This window comes from Oncorhynchus gorbuscha, unplaced genomic scaffold (genome assembly GCF_021184085.1).
Source record: "Oncorhynchus gorbuscha isolate QuinsamMale2020 ecotype Even-year unplaced genomic scaffold, OgorEven_v1.0 Un_scaffold_1150, whole genome shotgun sequence".
Lineage (NCBI taxonomy): Eukaryota > Metazoa > Chordata > Actinopteri > Salmoniformes > Salmonidae > Oncorhynchus > Oncorhynchus gorbuscha.
Window position 1 is genome coordinate 35,955 of NW_025746016.1, and position 15,410 is coordinate 51,364.

The 15,410-nt window shown below is 47.6% G+C and overlaps 1 pseudogene; it reads left to right on the forward strand.

Moving 5' to 3' along the window:
* The window catches only part of LOC124021627, a 41,185-nt pseudogene that overhangs the window by 25,193 nt on the left and 582 nt on the right, over positions 1–15,410 (forward strand).

Here is a 15,410-nt window from a genome sequence, read left to right on the forward strand (position 1 = left end):
AGATACTATGAATAGACAGAGATACTATGAATAGATATGAATAGATAGAGATACTATGAATAGATAGAGATACTATGAATAGATAGAGATACTATGAATAGATATGAATAGATAGAGATACTATGAATAGATATGAATAGATAGAGATACTATGAATAGATAGAGATACTATGAATAGATAGAGATACTATGATTAGATATGAATAGATAGAGATACTATGAATAGATATGAATAGATAGAGATACTATGATTAGATATGAATAGATAGAGATACTATGAATAGATAGAGATACTATGATTAGATATGAATAGATAGAGATACTATGAATAGATATGAATAGATAGAGATACTATGAATAGATAGAGATACTATGAATAGATAGAGATACTATGAATAGATAGAGATACTATGAATAGATATGAATAGATAGAGATACTATGAATAGATAGAGATACTATGAATAGATAGAGATACTATGAATAGATAGAGATACTATGAATAGATATGAATAGATAGAGATACTATGAATAGATAGAGATACTATGAATAGATATGAATAGATAGAGATACTATGAATAGATATGAATAGATAGAGATAATATGAATAGATAGAGATACTATGAATAGATAGAGATACTATGAATAGATAGAGATACTATGAATAGATATGAATAGATATGAATAGATAGAGATACTATGAATAGATATGAATAGATAGAGATACTATGAATAGATAGAGATACTATGAATAGATAGAGATACTATGAATAGATAGAGATACTATGAATAGATATGAATAGATAGAGATACTATGAATAGATATGAATAGATAGAGATACTATGAATAGATAGAGATACTATGAATAGATAGAGATACTATGAATAGATAGAGATACTATGAATAGATAGAGATACTATGAATAGATAGAGATACTATGAATAGATAGAGATACTATGAATAGATATGAATAGATAGAGATACTATGAATAGATAGAGATACTATGAATAGATAGAGATACTATGAATAGATAGAGATACTATGAATAGATAGAGATACTATGAATAGATATGAATAGATAGAGATACTATGAATAGATAGAGATACTATGAATAGATATGAATAGATAGAGATACTATGATTAGATATGAATAGATAGAGATACTATGAATAGATAGAGATACTATGAATAGATAGAGATACTATGAATAGATAGAGATACTATGAATAGATATGAATAGATAGAGATACTATGAATAGATATGAATAGATAGAGATACTATGAATAGATAGAGATACTATGAATAGATAGAGATACTATGATTAGATATGAATAGATAGAGATACTATGAATAGATAGAGATACTATGAATAGATAGAGATACTATGAATAGATAGAGATACTATGATTAGATATGAATAGATAGAGATACTATGAATAGATATGAATAGATAGAGATACTATGAATAGATAGAGATACTATGAATAGATGGAGATACTATGAATAGATAGAGATACTATGAATAGATAGAGATACTATGAATAGATATGAATAGATAGAGATACTATGAATAGATAGAGATACTATGAATAGATAGAGATACTATGAATAGATAGAGATACTATGAATAGATATGAATAGATAGAGATACTATGAATAGATAGATATACTATGAATAGATATGAATAGATAGAGATACTATGAATAGATAGAGATACTATGAATAGATAGAGATACTATGAATAGATAGAGATACTATGATTAGATAGAGATACTATGAATAGATAGAGATACTATGAATAGATAGAGATACTATGAATAGATAGAGATACTATGAATAGATATGAATAGATAGAGATACTATGAATAGATAGAGATACTATGAATAGATATGAATAGATAGAGATACTATGAATAGATAGAGATACTATGAATAGATAGAGATACTATGAATAGATAGAGATACTATGAATAGATATGAATAGATAGAGATACTATGAATAGATAGAGATACTATGAATAGATATGAATAGATAGAGATACTATGAATAGATAGAGATACTATGAATAGATAGAGATACTATGAATAGATAGAGATACTATGAATAGATAGAGATACTATGAATAGATAGAGATAATATGAAACCAAAGGTAAATTAAAGCCCATTTTCCTCAGTTTCACGCTATGAGAAGTTACTGCCTTTTAGCTTGGTAGGGCAGAATTAAACATGATTAGATATTTAAATGAATATTTTATGGCATTATTATTTGTTTTAGTCTATATTGCATTTGTTTTTAGGAATGAGGGTAATGAAATGTACCAATATTTACATATAGTTGCATATTTCCGTGAGCTTGGGTCCCAGGAAAACACAGAATTTCTAATTTGGGTCCCAGGCTGAAAAAGTTAAAGAACCCCTGGGTCAGGGGTCACACCGTCTCACAGCCTCGTCTCCTTCCTATGGGAGAGGTCAGGGGTCACACCGTCTCACAGCCTATGGAGAGGTTAGGGGTCACACCGTCCCACAGCCTCGTCTCCTTCCTATGGAGAGGTCAGGGGTCACACCGTCTCACAGCCTCGTCTCCTTCCTATGGAGAGGTTAGGACACACAGTCTCACAGCCTCATCTCCTTCCTATGGAGAGGTCAGGGGTCACACCGTCTCACAGCCTCGTCTCCTTCCTATGGAGAGGTCAGGGGTCACACCGTCTCACAGCCTCGTCTCCTTCCTATGGAGAGGTTAGGACACACGGTCTCACAGCCTCGTCTCCTTCCTATGGAGAGGTCAGGGGTCACACCGTCTCACAGCCTCGTCTCCTTCCTATGGAGAGGTCAGGGGTCACACCGTCTCACAGCCTATGGAGAGGTCAGGGGTCACACTGTCTCACAGCCTCCTCTGAGCTCCTCTGAGCTGCTCTGTTTCTCCAGACAGTGAGCTGCTCTGTTTCTCTAGACAGTGAGCTGCTCTGTTTCTCCAGACAGTGAGCTGCTCTGTTTCTCTAGACAGTGAGCTGCTCTGTTTCTCTAGACAGTGAGCTGCTCTGTTTCTCTAGACAGTGAGCTGCTCGTCTGCTAAATGACTTAAATGTAAATGTAAATGTAGACAGTGAGCTGCTCTGTTTCTCTAGACAGTGAGCTGCTCTGTTTCTCCAGACAGTGAGCTGCTCTGTTTCTCTAGACAGTGAGCTGCTCTGTTTCTCTAGACAGTGAGCTGCTCTGTTTCTCCAGACAGTGAGCTGCTCTGTTTCTCCAGACAGTGAGCTGCTCTGTTTCTCCAGACAGTGAGCTGCTCTGTTTCTCCAGACAGTGAGCTGCTCTGTTTCTCCAGACAGTGAGCTGCTCTGTTTCTCCAGACAGTGAGCTGCTCTGTTTCTCCAGACAGTGAGCTGCTCTGTTTCTCCAGACAGTGAGCTGCTCTGTTTCTCCAGACAGTGAGCTGCTCTGTTTCTCCAGACAGTGAGCTGCTCTGTTTCTCCAGACAGTGAGCTGCTCTGTTTCTCTAGACAGTGAGCAGAGCTGCTCTGTTTCTCCAGACAGTGAGCTGCTCTGTTTCTCTAGACAGTCAGCTGCTCTGTTTCTCTAGACAGTGAGCTGCTCTGTTTCTCCAGACAGTGAGCTGCTCTGTTTCTCTAGACAGTGAGCTGCTCTGTTTCTCCAGACAGTGAGCTGCTCTGTTTCTCCAGACAGTGAGCTGCTCTGTTTCTCTAGACAGTGAGCTGCTCTGTTTCTCTAGACAGTGAGCTGCTCTGTTTCTCCAGACAGTGAGCTGCTCTGTTTCTCTAGACAGTGAGCTGCTCTGTTTCTCTAGACAGTGAGCTGCTCTGTTTCTCCAGACAGTGAGCTGCTCTGTTTCTCCAGACAGTGAGCTGCTCTGTTTCTCTAGACAGTGAGCTGCTCTGTTTCTCTAGACAGTGAGCAGAGCCGCTCTGTTTCTCCAGACAGTGAGCTGCTCTGTTTCTCTAGACAGTGAGCTGCTCTGTTTCTCTAGACGGTGAGCTGCTCTGTTTCTACAGACAGTGAGCAGAGCCGCTCTGTTTCTCTAGACAGTGAGCAGAGCTGCTCTGTTTCTCCAGACAGTGAGCTGCTCTGTTTCTCCAGACAGTGAGCTGCTCTGTTTCTCCAGACAGTGAGCTGCTCTGTTTCTCCAGACAGTGAGCTGCTCTGTTTCTCTAGACAGTGAGCTGCTCTGTTTCTCTAGACAGTGAGCAGAGCTGCTCTGTTTCTACAGACAGTGAGCTGCTCTGTTTCTCCAGACAGTGAGCTGCTCTGTTTCTCCAGACAGTGAGCTGCTCTGTTTCTCCAGACAGTGAGCTGCTCTGTTTCTCTAGACAGTGAGCAGAGCTGCTCTGTTTCTCCAGACAGTGAGCTGCTCTGTTTCTCCAGACAGTGAGCTGCTCTGTTTCTCCAGACAGTGAGCTGCTCTGTTTCTCCAGACAGTGAGCTGCTCTGTTTCTCTAGACAGTGAGCAGAGCTGCTCTGTTTCTACAGACAGTGAGCTGCTCTGTTTCTCCAGACAGTGAGCTGCTCTGTTTCTCCAGACAGTGAGCTGCTCTGTTTCTCCAGACAGTGAGCTGCTCTGTTTCTCCAGACAGTGAGCTGCTCTGTTTCTCCAGACAGTGAGCTGCTCTGTTTCTCCAGACAGTGAGCTGCTCTGTTTCTCTAGACAGTGAGCAGAGCTGCTCTGTTTCTACAGACAGTGAGCTGCTCTGTTTCTCTAGACAGTGAGCAGAGCTGCTCTGTTTCTCCAGACAGTGAGCTGCTCTGTTTCTCCAGACAGTGATCTGCTCTGTTTCTCCTGGTAGTGTTCAGAGTGTCTGGAGAGAAGGGACTTTATCTCATAACACCGGGTGGCTCATATTTTTCTCGCTCTCCATTTCTCTCTCTCTTTCTTTCTCCCTTCATTGGTGGACAAGTGATGATTTTCTGGCTGTATCTCTCTCTGTCTTTACCCCCCCCCCCACCACTCTCCGTCTGTCTCTCCATCCCTGTGGCTCTCTCTCTCTCCTTCGTTTCATCCCTCTCTCCCAGTAGGCTTCTCCCAGGACAAGATGCCGCTACTAATCCATCTGACAGGGGGAGGAAGGGAGGGAGAGATGGATTAGTAGTGGCTAGCACCCTGTTTTAGTCTTCAGGGGTAAAAGACAATAGACAATAGGCTTAGCTGTTTTTAAGAGCCAGGATTGTGACGGCTGTGGTGCTTTGGCTCCCCGTCTAATATAATAATAATAATATATGCCATTTAGCAGACGCTTTTATCCAAAGCGACTTACAGTCATGTGTGCATACATTCTACGTATGGGTGGTCCCGGGGATCGAACCCACTACCCTGGCGTTACAAGCGCCATGCTCTACCAACTGAGCTACAGAAGGACCAGAAGACACCCCTCGTCACTCTATTGTACTGACACACTACCCACAGTCATACCCCTGGAGAAATGGGACAGAGACCCCATAGTGATGGAAGACAGACAGACAGTCATACCCCTGGAGAAATGGGACAGAGACCCCATAGTGATGGAAGACAGACAGACAGTCATACCCCTGGAGAAATGGGCCAGAGACCCCATAGTGATGGAAGACAGACAGACAGTCATACCCCTGGAGAAATGGGACAGAGACCCCATAGTGATGGAAGACAGACAGTCATACCCCTGGAGAAATGGGACAGAGACCCCATAGTGATGGAAGACAGACAGTCATACCCCTGGAGAAATGGGACAGAGACCCCATAGTGATGGAAGACAGACAGACAGTCATACCCCTGGAGGAATGGGACAGAGACCCCATAGTGATGGAAGACAGACAGTCAAACCCCTGGAGAAATGGGACAGAGACCCCATAGTGATGGAAGACAGACAGACAGTCATACCCCTGGAGAAATGGGACAGAGACCCCATAGTGATGGAAGACAGTCATACCCCTGGAGAAATGGGACAGAGACCCCATAGTGATGGAAGACAGACAGTCATACCCCTGGAGAAATGGGACAGAGACCCCATAGTGATGGAAGACAGACAGTCATACCCCTGGAGAAATGGGACAGAGACCCCATAGTGATGGAAGACAGTCATACCCCTGGAGAAATGGGACAGAGACCCCATAGTGATGGAAGACAGTCATACCCCTGGAGAAATGGGACAGAGACCCCATAGTGATGGAAGACAGTCATACCCCTGGAGAAATGGGACAGAGACCCCATAGTGATGGAAGACAGTCATACCCCTGGAGAAATGGGACAGAGACCCCATAGTGATGGAAGACAGTCATACCCCTGGAGAAATGGGACAGAGACCCCGTAGTGATGGAAGACAGACAGTCATACCCCTGGAGAAATGGGACAGAGACCCCATAGTGATGGAAGACAGACAGTCATACCCCTGGAGAAATGGGACATAGACCCCACAGATCTACACCTTGTAGTTTCCTCTTGTTTCAGCCATGTTGTTACAACCAGAATGTTGTTTGTTTGTTTGTTGTCAGGACCTGCTTCAGGATGCCTATGATGTGGTGAAGAAAGAGATGGACTCCACTTCAGACCACAGGTAGATTCACATATTACACTACGCTGACTTAACTACACAGCTGTCAATACAGTACGATGTCATCTGGAATCACCTGGAATGGTGTCCTTCAGAGTCATTTAAATATCAATCAAATGTATTTATATAGCCCTTCGTACATCAGCTGATATCTCAAAGTGCTGTACAGGAACCCAGCCTAAAACCTCAAACAGCAAGCAATGCAGGTGTAGAAGCACGGTGGCTAGGAAAAACTCCCTAGAAAGGCCAAAATCTAGGAAGAAACCTAGAGAGGAACCAGGCTATGTGGGGTGGCCAGTCCTCTTCTGGCTGTGTCGGGTGGAGATTATAACAGAACATGGCCAAGATGTGGATGGAAAAAAAGCTGTCCTTGAAACAGTCTTGATATGTTCGTCAAAAGAGAGATCAGGGTCCAGAGTAACGCCGAGGTCCTTCACAGTTTTATTTGAGACGACTGTACCACCATTAAGATTAATTGTCAGATTCAACAGAAGATCTCTTTGTTTCTTGGGACCGAGAACAAGCATCTCTGTTTTGTCCGAGTTTAAAAGTAGAAAGTTTGCAGCCATCCACTTCCTTATGTCTGAAACACATGCTTCTAGCGAGGGCAATTTTGGGGCTTCACCATGTTTCATTGAAATGTACAGCTGTGTGTCATCCGCATAGCAGTGAAAGTTTACATTATGTTTTCGAATAACATCCCCAAGAGGTAAAATATATAGTGAAAACAATAGTGGTCCTAAAACAGAACCTTGAGGAACACCGAAATGTACAGCTGTGTGTCATCCACATAGCAGTGAAAGTTTACATTATGTTTCCGAAATGACATCCCCAAGAGGTAGAATAAAAAAAAATATATATATATATACAGTATATCACAAAAGTGATTTGAGGTGCCATGTTGAACTTCCAGTGACCAGTCAGTATGAGGGAGTGTGAGAGCGATGACACCACATTTAACACACCTGCTCCCCATTCACACCTGAGACCTTGTGACACTAACGAGTCACATGACACCGGGGAGGGAAAAAGGCTAATTGGGCCCAATTTGGACATTTTCACTTAGGGGTGTACTCACTTTTGTTGCCAGCGGTTTAGACATTAATGGCTGTGTTGAGTTATTTTGAGGGGACAGAAAATGTACACTGTTATACAAGCTGTACACTCACTACTTTACATTGTAGCAAAGTGTCATTTCTTCAGTGTTGTCACATGAAAAGATATACTCAAATATTTACAAAAATGTGTATATACAGTGCCTTGCGAAAGTATTCGGCCCCCTTGAACTTTGCGACCTTTTGCCACATTTCAGGCTTCAAACATAAAGATATAAAACTGTATTTTTTTGTGAAGAATCAACAACAAGTGGGACACAATCATGAAGTGGAACGACATAAGGCTCTGAGAGACTCTGGGTTGAGGTCAGTGGGCTGACTGTGAAGGCTCTGAGACTCTGGGTTGAGGTCAGTGGGCTGACTGTGAAGGCTCTGAGAGACTCTGGGTCGAGGTCAGTGGGCTGACTGTGAAGGCTCTGAGAGACTCTGGGTTGAGGTCAGTGGGCTGACTGTGAAGGCTCTGAGAGACTCTGGGTTGAGGTCAGTGGGCTGACTGTGAAGGCTCTGAGAGACTCTGGGTTGAGGTCAGTGGGCTGACTGTGAAGGCTCTGAGAGACTCTGGGTCGAGGTCAGTGGGCTGACTGTGAAGGCTCTGAGAGACTCTGGGTTGAGGTCAGTGGGCTGACTGTGAAGGCTCTGAGAGACTCTGGGTTGAGGTCAGTGGGCTGACTGAAGGCTCTGAGAGACTCTGGGTTGAGGTCAGTGGGCTGACTGTGAAGGCTCTGAGAGACTCTGGGTTGAGGTCAGTGGGCTGACTGAAGGCTCTGAGAGACTCTGGGTTGAGGTCAGTGGGCTGACTGTGAAGGCTCTGAGAGACTCTGGGTTGAGGTCAGTGGGCTGACTGAAGGCTCTGAGAGACTCTGGGTTGAGGTCAGTGGGCTGACTGTGAAGGCTCTGAGAGACTCTGGGTTGAGGTCAGTGGGCTGACTGTGAAGGCTCTGAGAGACTCTGGGTTGAGGTCAGTGGGCTGACTGTGAAGGCTCTGAGAGACTCTGGGTTGAGGTCAGTGGGCTGACTGTGAAGGCTCTGAGAGACTCTGGGTTGAGGTCAGTGGGCTGACTGAAGGCTCTGAGAGACTCTGGGTTGAGGTCAGTGGGCTGACTGTGAAGGCTCTGAGAGACTCTGGGTTGAGGTCAGTGGGCTGACTGTGAAGGCTCTGAGAGACTCTGGGTTGAGGTCAGTGGGCTGACTGAAGGCTCTGAGAGACTCTGGGTTGAGGTCAGTGGGCTGACTGTGAAGGCTCTGAGAGACTCTGGGTTGAGGTCAGTGGGCTGACTGTGAAGGCTCTGAGAGACTCTGGGTTGAGGTCAGTGGGCTGACTGTGAAGGCTCTGAGAGACTCTGGGTTGAGGTCAGTGGGCTGACTGTGAAGGCTCTGAGAGACTCTGGGTTGAGGTCAGTGGGCTGACTGTGAAGGCTCTGAGAGACTCTGGGTTGAGGTCAGTGGGCTGACTGTGAAGGCTCTGAGAGACTCTGGGTTGAGGTCAGTGGGCTGACTGTGAAGGCTCTGAGAGACTCTGGGTTGAGGTCAGTGGGCTGACTGTGAAGGCTCTGAGAGACTCTGGGTTGAGGTCAGTGGGCTGACTGTGAAGGCTCTGAGAGACTCTGGGTTGAGGTCAGTGGGCTGACTGTGAAGGCTCTGAGAGACTCTGGGTTGAGGTCAGTGGGCTGACTGTGAAGGCACTGAGAGACTGGGTTGAGGTCAGTGGGCTGACTGTGAAGGCTCTGAGAGACTCTGGGTTGAGGTCAGTGGGCTGACTGTGAAGGCTCTGAGAGACTTTGGGTTGAGGTCAGTGGGCTGACTGTGAAGGCTCTGAGAGACTGGGTTGAGGTCAGTGGGCTGACTGTGAAGGCTCTGAGAGACTCTGGGTTGAGGTCAGTGGGCTGACTGTGAACGCTCTGAGAGACTCTGGGTTGAGGTCAGTGATAAAGTAGTCTACAGTACTACTGCCAAGAGATGAGCTATAGGTGTACCTACCATAGGAGTCCCCTCGAAGCCTACCATTGAATATGTACATACCCAGCATGCAACAGAGCTGTGAGCTATCTCTCTCCTCTCTCCCCCTCCCCTGGTGACCAGCTTAGACAGTCTATATTTAATTGGGTCCTACCTCTGTTCTCCTCTTATGGCTTCACAGCTTTAACAGTTAATATATTCAGGTGGCTGAACAGAGCAGGTCTCAGAACAGGGCAGATCTCAGAACAGACCAGGTCTCAGAACAGACCAGGTCTCAGAACAGGGCAGGTCTCAGAACAAAGCAGGTCTCAGAACAGGGCAGGTCTCAGACCAGGGCAGGTCTCAGACCAGGGCAGGTCTCAGACCAGGGCAGGTCTCAGACCAGGGCAGGTCTCAGACCAGGGCAGGTCTCAGACCAGGGCAGGTCTCAGAACAGGGCAGGTCTCAGAACAAAGCAGGTCTCAGAACAGAGCAGGTCTCAGAACAGAGCAGGTCTCAGAACAGGGCAGGTCTCAGAACAGGGCAGGTCTCAGACCAGGGCAGGTCTCAGAACAGGGCAGGTCTCAGAACAAAGCAGGTCTCAGAACAGAGCATGTCTCAGAACAGAGCAGGTCTCAGACCAGGGCAGGTCTCAGACCAGGGCAGGTCTCAGAACGGAACAGGGCAGGTCTCAGATCAGGGCAGGTCTCAGAACAGGGCAGGTCTCGGAACGGAACAGGTCTCAGAACAGGGCAGGTCTCGGAACGGAACCGGTCTCAGAACGGAACAGGGCAGGTCTCAGATCAGGGCAGGTCTCAGAACAGGGCAGGTCTCAGAACAGGGCAGGTCTCAGAGCAGGGCAGGTCTCAGAACAGAGCAGGTCTCAGAGCAGGTCTCAGAACAGAGCAGGTCTCGGAACGGAACAGGTCTCAGAACGGAACAGGTCTTAGAACAGAGCAGGTCGCAGAACGGAACCGGTCTCAGAACGGAACAGGGCAGGTCTCAGAACAGGGCAGGTCTCAGAACAGGGCAGGTCTCAGAACAGGGCAGGTCTCAGAACAGGGCAGGTCTCAGAACAGGGCAGGTCTCAGAACAGGGCAGGTCTCAGAACAGGGCAGGTCTCAGATCAGGGCAGGTCTCAGATCAGGGCAGGTCTCAGATCAGGGCAGGTCTCAGAACAGGGCAGGTCTCAGAACAGGGCAGGTCTCAGAACGGAACCGGTCTCAGAACGGAACAGGGCAGGTCTCAGAACAGGGCAGGTCTCAGACCAGGGCAGGTCTCAGACCAGGGCAGGTCTCAGACCAGGGCAGGTCTCAGAACAGGGCAGGTCTCAGAACAAGGCAGGTCTCAGAACAGAGCAGGTTTCAGAACAGAGCAGGTCTCAGAACAGAGCAGGTCTCAGAACGGAACAGGTCTCAGAACAGAGCAGGTCGCAGAACGGAACCGGTCGCAGAACGGAACCGGTCTCAGAACGGAACAGGGCAGGTCTCAGAACAGAGCAGGTCTCAGAACGGAACAGGTCTCAGAACAGAGCAGGTCGCAGAACGGAACCGGTCGCAGAACGGAACCGGTCTCAGAACGGAACAGGGCAGGTCTCAGAACAAGGCAGGTCTCAGAACAGGGCAGGTCTCAGAACGGAACCGGTCTCAGAACGGAACAGGGCAGGTCTCAGAACAGGGCAGGTCTCAGATCAGGGCAGGTCTCAGATCAGGGCAGGTCTCAGAACAGGGCAGGTCTCAGAACAGGGCAGGTCTCAGAACAGGGCAGGTCTCAGAACGGAACCGGTCTCAGAACGGAACAGGGCAGGTCTCAGAACAGGGCAGGTCTCAGACCAGGGCAGGTCTCAGACCAGGGCTGGTCTCAGACCAGGGCAGGTCTCAGACCAGGGCAGGTCTCAGATCAGGGCAGGTCTCAGAACAGGGCAGGTCTCAGAACAGGGCAGGTCTCAGAACAGGGCAGGTCTCAGAACGGAACCGGTCTCAGAACGGAACAGGGCAGGTCTCAGAACAGGGCAGGTCTCAGACCAGGGCAGGTCTCAGACCAGGGCAGGTCTCAGACCAGGGCTGGTCTCAGACCAGGGCAGGTCTCAGAACAGGGCAGGTCTCAGAACAGGGCAGGTCTCAGAACAAGGCAGGTCTCAGAACGGAACAGAGCAGGTCTCAGAACAGGGCAGGTCTCAGAACAGGGCAGGTCTCAGAACAGGGCAGGTCTCAGAACAGGGCAGGTCTCAGAACGGAACAGGGCAGGTCTCAGAACAGGGCAGGTCTCAGACCAGGGCAGGTCTCAGACCAGGGCAGGTCTCAGACCAGGGCTGGTCTCAGACCAGGGCAGGTCTCAGAACAGGGCAGGTCTCAGAACAGGGCAGGTCTCAGAACAAGGCAGGTCTCAGAACGGAACAGAGCAGGTCTCAGAACAGGGCAGGTCTCAGAACAGGGCAGGTCTCAGAACAGGGCAGGTCTCAGAACAGGGCAGGTCTCAGAACAGGGCAGGTCTCAGAACGGAACAGGGCAGGTCTCAGAACATGTTTGTGGTAAGGCAGAGGAGAGCGGGAGGGATGAGGAAAGAGAGAAGAGATAGAGACAAGAACAGAGAGGATCTAGGGAGAGGAGGGAGAGAGAAAGAAAGGGACAAGGTAGAGAAGAGAGAGACAGGGTAGAGGAGAGAGAACGACAGGGTAGAGGAGAGAGAGAGAGACAGACAGAGACAGGGTAGAGGAGAGAGAGAGAGAGACAGGGTAGAGGAGAGAGCGAGAGAGCGAGAGAGAGCGAGAGAGAGAGCGAGAGAGAGCGAGAGAGAGCGAGAGAGCGAGAGAGCGGGTAGAGGAGAGAGAGAGAGAGAGAGCGCGAGAGAGCGGGTAGAGGAGAGAGAGAGAGACAGGGTAGAGGAGAGAAGAGAGAGATGGTTAAGGTGGTGGCTTTGGACTAGCTCTCATTAAGAATTCACTTTTAATGAGGTCTCCCTCAACAAAGGACTGGGCCCTGATGTGGCCTGGATAACACACACAGACATACACACACTCCCTGTTCACAGAAACCGATGTACTGGCAGGGAACGTGGTTCACATGAAGTCCCTCTTCCCATTGGAGGAGAAGGTCCGAGGGGAGGGACCTCCTGGCTTTCTCATCCAATGGGATTTAATAAGAAGTCGAGGAGAAAGGACTCAAGGAGTATGTTCTTTGAGATTGTCCCAATGCTCTCTCTCTTAATAATCACCTTCTCTACTCAGCTCCTCTGTCCTCTGGAGGACTGGTGTTGACTCATTACCAACCACTTGTCTCTCTCTGCCTCCAGTCCTGTCTGCTCCTCTGTCCTCTGATGGACTGGAGGACTCGTGTTGACTCATTACCAGCCACTTGTCTCTCTCTGTCTCCAGTCCTGTCTGCTCCTCTGTCCTCTGTCCTCTGATGGACTGGAGGACTGGTGTTGACTCATTACCAGCCACTTGTCTCTCTCTGTCTCCAGTCCTGTCCTGGCCTCTCCTCAGTGTGGGGACTTTGACAAGCTCCGGGAGATCTATAAGGACATCATGTGTTTCGTCAAGACTCAGATGGTGGAGAACCCAGAACATAACCAGGTATGGTAGGAACCAGAACATAACCAGGTATGGTAGGAACCAGAACATAACCAGGTATGGTAGGAACCAGAACATAACCAGAACATAACCAGGTATGGTAGGAACCAGAACATAACCAGAACATAACCAGGTATGGTAGGAACCAGAACATAACCAGGTATGGTAGGAACCAGAACATAACCAGAACATAACCAGGTATGGTAGGAACCAGAACATAACCAGAACATAACCAGGTATGGTAGGAACCAGAACATAACCAGAACATAACCAGGTATGGTAGGAACCAGAACATAACCAGGTATGGTAGGAACCAGAACATAACCAGGTATGGTAGGAACCAGAACATAACCAGGTATGGTAGAAACCAGAACATAACCAGGTATGGTAGGAACCAGAACATAACCAGGTATGGTAGGAACCAGAACATAACCAGGTATGGTAGGAACCAGAACATAACCAGGTATGGTAGGAACCAGAACATAACCAGGTATGGTAGGAACCAGAACATAACCAGGTATGGTAGGAACCAGAACATAACCAGAACATAACCAGGTATGGTAGGAACCATAACATAACCAGGTATGGTAGGAACCAGAACATAACCAGGTATGGTAGGAACCAGAACATAACCAGAACATAACCAGGTATGGTAGGAACCAGAACATAACCAGAACATAACCAGGTATGATAGGAACCAGAACATAACCAGAACATAACCAGGTATGGTAGGAACCAGAACATAACCAGGTATGGTAGGAACCAGAACATAACCAGGTATGGTAGGAACCAGAACTGTCGGTCCTCCAGGTAACAGGTTCTCTCTCTGTATAGGACCTGTCTGTCTGTCTGTCCTCCAGGTAACAGGTTCTCTCTCCGTATAGGACCTGTCTGTCTGTCTGTCCTCCAGGTAACAGGTTCTCCCTCTCCCTATAGGACCTGTCTGTCTGTCTGTCCTCCAGGTAACAGGTTCTCTCTCTGTATAGGACCTGTCTGTCTGTCTGTCCTCCAGGTAACAGGTTCTCTCTCTGTATAGGACCTGTCTGTCTGTCTGTCTGTCTGTCTGTCTGTCTGTCTGTCTGTCTGTCTGTCTGTCTGTCTGTCTGTCTGTCTGTCTGTCCTCCAGGTAACAGATTCTCTCTCCGTATAGGACCTGTCTGTCTGTCTGTCGGTCCTCCAGGTAACAGGTTCTCCCTCTCCCTATAGGACCTGTCTGTCTGTCTGTCCTCCAGATAACAGGTTCTCTCTCTGTATAGGACCTGTCTGTCTGTCCTCCAGGTAACAGGTTCTCTCTCCGTATAGGACCTGTCTGTCTGTCTGTCTGTCTGTCCTCCAGGTAACAGATTCTCTCTCCCTATAGGACCTGTCTGTCTGTCCTCCAGGTAACAGGTTCTCTCTCTGTATAGGACCTGTCTGTCTGTCTGTCGGTCCTCCAGGTAACAGGTTCTCCCTCTCCCTATAGGACCTGTCTGTCTGTCTGTCCTCCAGATAACAGGTTCTCTCTCTGTATAGGACCTGTCTGTCTGTCCTCCAGGTAACAGGTTCTCTCTCTGTATAGGACCTGTCTGTCTGTCCTCCAGATAACAGGTTCTCTCTCCGTATAGGACCTGTCTGTCTGTCCACCAGGTAACAGGTTCTCTCTCTGTATAGGACCTGTATAGGACCTGTCTGTCTGTCCTCCAGGTAACAGGTTCTCTCTCCGTATAGGACCTGTCTGTCTGTCCTCCAGGTAACAGGTTCTCTCTCTGTATAGGACCTGTATAGGACCTGTCTGTCTGTCCTCCAGGTAACAGGTTCTCTCTCCGTATAGGACCTGTCTGTCTGTCCTCCAGGTAACAGGTTCTCTCTCCGTATAGGACCTGTCTGTCTGTCTGTCTGTCTGTCCTCCAGGTAACAGGTTCTCTCTCTGTATAGGACCTGTCTGTCTGTCTGTCGGTCCTCCAGGTAACAGGTTCTCTCTCCCTATAGGACCTGTCTGTCTGTCCTCCAGGTAACAGGTTCTCTCTCCGTATAGGACCTGTCTGTCTGTCTGTCTGTCTGTCTGTCTGTCTGTCTGTCTGTCTGTCTGTCGGTCCTCCAGGTAACAGGTTCTCTCTCCCTATAGGACCTGTCTGTCTGTCTGTCTGTCCTCCAGGTAACAGGTTCTCTCTCCGTATAGGACCTGTCTGTCTGTCTGTCTGTCTGTCTGTCTGTCTGTCCTCCAGGTAACAGGTTCTCTCTCCCTATAGGACCTGTCTGTCTGTCCTCC